The sequence below is a fragment of the Tupaia chinensis genome, unplaced genomic scaffold (genome assembly GCF_000334495.1).
Source record: "Tupaia chinensis unplaced genomic scaffold, TupChi_1.0 Scaffold149922_1, whole genome shotgun sequence".
In the NCBI taxonomy this organism is placed as follows: Eukaryota; Metazoa; Chordata; class Mammalia; order Scandentia; family Tupaiidae; genus Tupaia; species Tupaia belangeri.
Window position 1 is genome coordinate 1,726,492 of NW_006209766.1, and position 7,739 is coordinate 1,734,230.

A 7,739-nucleotide genomic window follows, 5' to 3' on the forward strand; every position below is an offset into this window, starting at 1 on the left:
GGGGGGTGGGGGGTGGGGGGTGCAGGTACAGGTACCAAACAAATGCAATGCATGGTCTCTGTTTGGGTTCCAATTTAAACAAGTTGAGTTGAGGGGGAACCAGCAGTTAGCGTAATGGCTATGTCGTTGGACTTCCACGTAGTCGACTGCGGTTTGTGTCCTGGACCCGGTGGCTTAAAACTCACGCCAGGCGCGTGTGCGTGCGTGACCATCCCCCTTGGGGGGTGATTTCTCGCTTTCTGTCTCTATGTCTCTCTCTGTCTGTCTGGCGAGCGCACGTGCCCAATAGTGAAAAAAAAAAAAACCTCTCAAAAAAAAAAAAACAACCAAGTTGAGTTGAAAGGAATTTATAAGACAACCAGGGAAATTTGGAGACAGGTTGGATATAGATACTATTAAGGAACTATTTTTCTTGGCCCAATAGTGTTGTTACAGTTATGCTTTTTAAAGAACCTGGAATTTTAGAGATACATATTTAGGATGAAATTATATGATGGCTGGGATTTGCTTTAAACTAGTTTGGGGAAAGATCGGAATAAATAAAACAAGATTGGTCATATGTTGATAATATTGAAGCGAGTGATGGATACTTGGAGGATCATTATATTGTTCTATTTTTGTGTACGGTTGAACATTATCATAATAAGGCTTTAAGAGAGGAGGGACAGCTGTGAAGAAAAGGGGAAAAATAAAGGAAAATGGATTTTTGTTTTTCAAGACTGGAGTGCCATGAACACACTCAAGAGCTGACGAGGGACAGCCGAGACGCAGAAGAGCGAGAAGACGCCAGGGCTGGCTCCAGGGCACACTGAGTCGCGGAGGGGATAGAACTCGCTCTCACTCGCGTAACTTCCCCAGCTGCATTGGTCCCCACCCAATCTCTAAGGCCAAGCGAGCTTAGGAGACCTCCTGCGCTTGCGCAGCCCGCCCAGTCCCCACACCCCACAACCCCCCGCGCCGCTCTGGAGGCGCACCCAGAGAGGGCGAGGCCTCCGCCTCCAGACTGGAGCAAGGTGAGGCAGAGGGTGTCGCATGGCCTTCTGGGAAATGCAGTTCACATGCCAGACGGAGCCGCCGCTTAACCCGCCTACGAGACTACGTGCCCCACAATGCACCGCGCGCCCTGCGGCTGAGCGGTGTGTTGCTGCCCCCACGTGGCGGCTGAACGGTTATTTCTCTTCTCTGGGAACGGAGCCGAAGGAGAGAACAGGGGTGTAGGAGGTGTTGGGGACGCTGAGGGTCGCCCAGGGAAGTTGAGGAGCCTTTCCAGAGGATGGACCCTCCAGACCTGGGCTAAGAAAGGGTGGTAGTAATGAACAAATTGGAGGTAGGGCCCGCTATGAAGATGAAATGAAATCAGGACAATAGCTCCTGGCTGTATATTACAGTTATCATTACAGCTCGTACTTATAGAGTAAGCACTTTTCCTGTGCCAAGCACTGCTTCCAGCACTGCACGTGTATTATCTTAATCTTCCCAACAGTCATTGGAGGTTTTTATCACCTTCCTTTAAGGATTGAAACAGACCCAGAGAAGGAAATAACTTGCTCAAAGTAATTCAGCTGGCCTGTGCCAGAGCTAGAAATGAACCCAAGCTGTCAGCCTTCAAAGCCTGTGCATTTCTTCATTATGAATAGCTTATCACTGAAAGAAATTATCATGAGATTGTAATTAGCACATGAATCAACTCAAGATGGCCACTGGCATGTGACCATCTTTTGAGTTAGTGATCAGTCCTTGTTCTTGCCTAAATTTGTGATTTAGTCCTGTTCCAGGACAAAGTTTATAATCAACATAGATTTATAATTAGCACATGAATCTGCACAGGTTTCTGTTCATGGGGATCAGATTTCTGATTAGCATTTGAGTCAGCAGTGTTAGGAGCTGGAGTCATTAGGTTTCTGTGTGCATAGAGATCTACACAGATCTTGCCAAGCCTAGAAAGACCTGATCCCTTGGTCCAGGTGGCTTCCTCCTCCAAGGTGGCCTCCATCCCTTCCCTGAAACCCTCCATCACCATCACCAAGAGGCAGTTTTAGTGATTCCTTGTCCCTCTCATCTCCCACATCTTGTTCCTAATGGAATATCATTCTGACAATTACAGGTTCAGAAATGATCTGTTCCTTCTGCCTTACGAGGAGAAGCAAATCTAAAGCAGGGACTGTGATTAAGAGCATGCTCCTAGCATTGACACTGGCACACAGGCAGGACTTAGTAAGAATTTGTGGAAAAAGCACTGGACATTTTGCTGCACTGGCCAGAAGACAGCCAAACAAACCAGGCTCACTTTGCCCCCAAAGGGGTCAAATTTGTGATCACTTACTCCAAAGGCAGGGGACCAAGATGGCTGGTCAGGGTAGGGCTGGGACTTCCCTTGGAGCAGGTCTTGGAATCACCAGATGGAGGACAGCTGTCAACCAGCTAGGATACCTATGAGAGAGAAATAAAATATTATATGGAGTCACTGAAATCCAGGGTTCTTTTCTTACTGCAGCTAGCATTAGACAAATACACTGACCCTTCTTCTATGGGTCCCCGATATCACATTAGTCATTCTGTAAATGACCTTCTGTTGTGGAGTTCAGGCAGGTCTATACTGTGACACAAAGTCTCTACGATTGCTAACTAAAAGTCAACTGTATTTCTCCCCATTCTTTGTGCAAGTGTAAACTTTTCCCCTAAGTTTTATCAAGTATTCTTCCACATTGTTAGCTGGAAGTCTTTGAAGCAGACCCATGGGCTGGGACCGGCAAGTGGAGTGGTGGTTAAGGTGCTGGACACTCCCACATGGCCGACTATAGTTTGAGTCCCGAACCTGGTGGCTTGATTTTTCACCTCTCTCTCGTCAAATTAAAATAAATGAATGAATAAATGAAATTGAATAAAATAATTTAAAAAAAAAGAGATCTTTGGGCCTGGGGATGGCAGGTGGTGTTGTGGTTAAAGGTGCTGGACTCCCACATGGCTAACCATTGTTCAAGTCCCAGGCCTGGTGGTTTGCTTTCCCACGTTCCCTCTCTTTTTTTTTCTGTCTGTCTCTGATCAAAACTAGAAAATAATAATAATAATAATAATAAATAAATAAAGTTAATAAAATAATTCTTATTTATTCATTTAAATTTGACCAGAGAAGGACAGAGTGAGGGAGAGGAAGAGGGAAACTGAGAAAGCGATCCGCCAGGTCCAGGACTCGAATCATGGTTGGCCAGGTGGGAATCCAACGCCCTTAACCACCACGCCACTTGCCAGCCCCAAATAAAATAACTCTTAAAAAAAAATACCTTTGGGACTTCCTGCACTGTTAAGCAAAACCTCACGCACAGGGTTTTTGTAGTTGCCCTCAAGAAGTTGGCATTTTTTTGACCCACTAGTCTGACTTAGGGTGGGTAGTGTGTGTGTATGGCGCAGGAGGGTGGATGTTTATTCATCTTTTTGTCCCCTCTTTTGACCCCACCATCTGGAGGTAGCCTTCAGGCCTTGTCTTTAAAGTGTGTCCCTAATGGTCAGAACTGATTCACATGCTAATGAAAAGCTGAGGTCATTGCAGTACATCCTATTAGCTGGTCTTGGGTTGGTGGGTATTAGTTGAGAGACAGGAGGACAACACTGCAATCCTTCCTTGCTCTGACGACCCCTCCATACTTCGAAGGAGCCTAAGTACCTTTATAAAATGACCCTTTTGGGGCCAGCAGGCGGCATGGTGGTTAAAGCACTAGACTCCCCCATTGCCAACCGTGATTTGAGTCCCAAACCTGGCGGCTTGCTTTCTCACTTTCCCTCTCTCTTTGGTGAGTGCACATGCCCTGCAGCAAATTAAAAATAAGAATAATAAATAAAATGAAATAATTTTTAAACGACCTTTTTTGGGGTAGGCTTATACTGACTTCATTGATACGTGTGTGCATGTGTATATGTGTGTGTGTGTACCCATCCTTTGTGGGTATTTGATGTGAATCTCTGAATGTGTTTCTTTATATATGTGTGGGTACCAGGCTTGTGCACATGTGCAAGAGAGAATCTGTGTGTGGAGTGTTGTTTCTACACACATGCCCTCACACGTCTGGTTTGGAGCTGTGTATTTCAGAGTCTAAGTATGTATCTTTGTATGTCCAAACATGAGTCCAGGTGTATGTGTGTGTTCTAGGGAGCCTCAGAGTACATGGTGTGCAGCAGTGAGCAGGGGTGTGTCCCCGGGTGTGCCTGTGTATACTCGGGCCTATTCTGAGCGCATCCAACTCTGTGAGTCCCTTTCCCCCAAGACCTCCTTGACTCTCAGGCAGTTTAACCTCATTCCTTCTGCTGTGCCTGTTCCCGCTGCATCTGTCCTCTTCTCTGGGTCTGCAACTCTAAGCAAATGCAGCAATAAGCAGAATTCCCCAAATCGCCGTCCCCCCAGGATGTTCCCCCCCCCCAGGAGCTAAAGAAGGAGTTCAGCTGTGACCAGCAGTTGGCGTAACAGCTATGTCGCTGGACTCCCATGTAGTCTACCGTGGTTCAAGTCCCGGATCTGGTGGCTTAAACTCATACCGGGCGTGTGTGCGTGCATGCCCAAGATCCCAAGAGGAGAATGAAGGAGAAGGGATTGAGGTGTGGCCATCCCCCGCCGGGGGTTGATTTCTTGCTTTCTTTCTCTCTGTCTCTCTCTCTGTCTTTCTGAAGAGCTCACACACCCTATAGCAAAAACCTCTCCAAGAAAAAAAAAAAGGGGGGGTTCAGCATATGCAGATGCATGTGCACTATCCAGGCACCTCAGGGACCCCCCAGGCCACGCTTGGCCTGCCACGAAGGCACAGGCAAGAAGCTGGACGTGAACGGCACAAGGAGTCCCTTTGCCCACCTGCCTCACGTGTGGGTCACCTTCAGATCTCAACATAATGGTCCCCTATTCCAGGAAGGCTTTCCAGGCTCAGGGTCAGGTGGAGGAGTGGACTTTGCCCTTGGAGCTCACACTCTCTGGTCTCTCTCAGCAGAGCCTCGACCACTCTGGCCTGGGCTTTGTCATCACAGCCCTTGTTACTTCACCCCATGCTTCCCCTTTCCCACCTGACGGCAGCGGCCTGGGCTTCCCTCATGACGGTCTCAACCTTCATAGCCCCAGCTTCTGCCATCCATCCCTTACCACTTCGATCTGTCTGGAGGTGTGACTTTCTTCCTTCTGGGATGTGAGCTCAGTGACTTGAGGCTGTCTTGGCAACCACTTTTACTGCCGTGTCACCTAGCACACAACCATGCCTAAGATGCCCGGTAAGTGTCCAGCTAACAGGAGCATATTTACCTCCGTCTCTCTGTTCCTGAATCCCTTTTCTTCTTTCAAAAATTTTGCCAGGGGGTACATGCACTCACTAGAGAGAAACAGAGAGAAAATGAGAAAGCACTCCCCAGGGGGCATGGTCACACTACAATCCCTTCTCCTCCATGTCTTCCTCTTATTAAGATTTTAGGCTCCCATGCATATACACCCAGTATATTTTCCAAGCCTCCGGGTCCAGGACTCAAACTGCAGTCAGGCACGTGGGATCCATCTGTCTTAACTACCAGCCATGGGCTGGCCCCTGAATCCCTCTTTACATCTCTAAATATGTTGGTTTCTTGGCACAGTGCTACATCCCCTGGACCAGTTGGTTTTAGCATTGCTATGGGGGACAGTTTGGTGGCCAGTCCTGTGCACATTGCGATGCCCTCGCTTTAGCCCAATATGGTCCCTGAACCAACAGCATTATCATCGGGAACTGGTGAAACATGCAAATGTTTGGGCTCCACGTAAGACCTACTGAATCAGAAACTCTGCGGTTGAGGCCTGGAGATTGCTGGTCAACCAGCCTTCCAGGTGATCCAGCCGGGCCAAACTCTACAGACCATTGTTCTAGCTTGTGCAAGGCATCCCTCCCTGCTCTTCTACTGCAGATAGCCGATGGCCTTCAGCTCTACCCCCTTCCCCAGGAGACAACCATCACCTAAGAAGGGTAACAACTGGTGGATAAACAGCCCAGCCTCTCTAAGCTTTGCTGGGGGAGTAGAAGGGCAACTCTGGTGTGTTCTGAAAAGTTCCCTAAAGTTCTCCAGCAGAATTGAGCGCCCGTTGCCCAGAGAAGTAACCTGCTCCTTAACAGTGCACTCTCTGTTAGCTTTCTTTCTCTTCTAACTCACTCTTTGCCCTCCTTGACCCTCTTTCCTGGGATTCCCCCCCCCACACACACACACACCCCAAACCAGCCCATTCTACTGAATTCTAATCCCAGCTCTGCCCTTGGGATCGTCTCCATGCCTCTCCAGCTGTCTCCCCCATCTCTACCACTTTTGCAGTGTCTCGATGCCTCTAAAGCTTCTGCATCCTTTTTCTGAGTATGAGTGACCAGTATCCGCTGTGCTGGGCCAGGAGCCCTGATGAACTTTGCTAATGATCTGGAAAGGCGGGCCCTAGGGCTGAGTTAATTTTAGCTGCAATTTTTCAATACACATAAGTGGAAGGAGCCAAATGTCTGTTCTGAAACCTTCCGCAGGGCTAGGGATGCCAGAGTAGATGTGTCTCACACGCCCACCCCCAAGGTCACTTTACTCCTCCACTCAGATGGGGGATCCTGGAGGTAGTTTTCAAGACCACTCAGGTTCCCCAGGGCAGGACCATGTCCCCATCAGACCATCCAGGCCAAGGCTGTGTTCCCTTTGGACCAAGGCTCCAGAAAGATCAGGTCTCCCGCATTGCTATAACCAAGTTCCCAGGCCCGGCTTGTAGACCACACTCATGCCCCTCTTCCTGTGACACTATCTACTGAGAGAACATGGGACCCCCCCCAACCTCCTCTCCCCCGTCCTCTCAAAAGCATCAGGGCAGGCAGACTCCACTCCTGGTGAGTTGTGTGTTGGACGGTTCCAATCAGGGTCTTCTGTGGGGAGTGGACTTGAGGAGGTGAGGAGAAGACGGTGCACACACTTCTCAGGGTCCACCTGGTCAGTCCCCAGCTCTGTCCCATTTCCTGTCTTCTCCCTCCTCTCCAGGATACCTAGGCTATGAATCTTGAGGTTTACCTCGAATTCCAGAGGGTGCAAGGTCTTGGAACCAAGTTTTCTTCTTGCAGCCAGAGAAAGCATCTTTGGGAAGAAGTCTTCTGGCCTGAACCATCAGGCCTGTTGCTGGGCAGGGCCCAGGTAAGGACATTCACGTATGGGAAAGGTGCTGAGAGGCAGAAGGTGACCGTTTGTGGCCAGTGGCTCTAGGATGGAGGGCTGCATTCAAGGCTGTGAGTGAGTACTGGACACACATGCACACATCCCATCCCGCCGCTAGCCCAGGGGTGCAAATTAGGACGTGTGTGTGCACGCATGTGTATGGGCTCGTATGTTTCTGTTTCCTGATTTTCTATGTTTCTGTCTTTCAATGACTTGTCCTTGTCTCTTCTCTCTCTCTCTCTGAGTCTCTCATTGTCTCTGTATTTCCATCTCTCCTTGCATGTGCGTGTGCGGTTTATCTCTGTTTCTGCCTCTCTAGCTCTGTTCCTCTCTGTCCCTCAATCGCTCTGTCCATCTTTTTGTCTCTGTGTGTGTCACTGTTCTCGCTGACTCTATTTCTGTCTCTGCCTCAGTCTCTCTGTATCCAGGGATTCTCCTTCCAGCAGTGCCAGGGCGACTCCGTGGGAGGCGGGGCCAGGGACGCGCCTTGGAGAGAGGTGAGCTGCCTACGCCTTTAAGCGCGGGCTCGCGCTGGGCCTGCGCCTTTAAGCGCGGGCGCGCGCGCGGCCCTG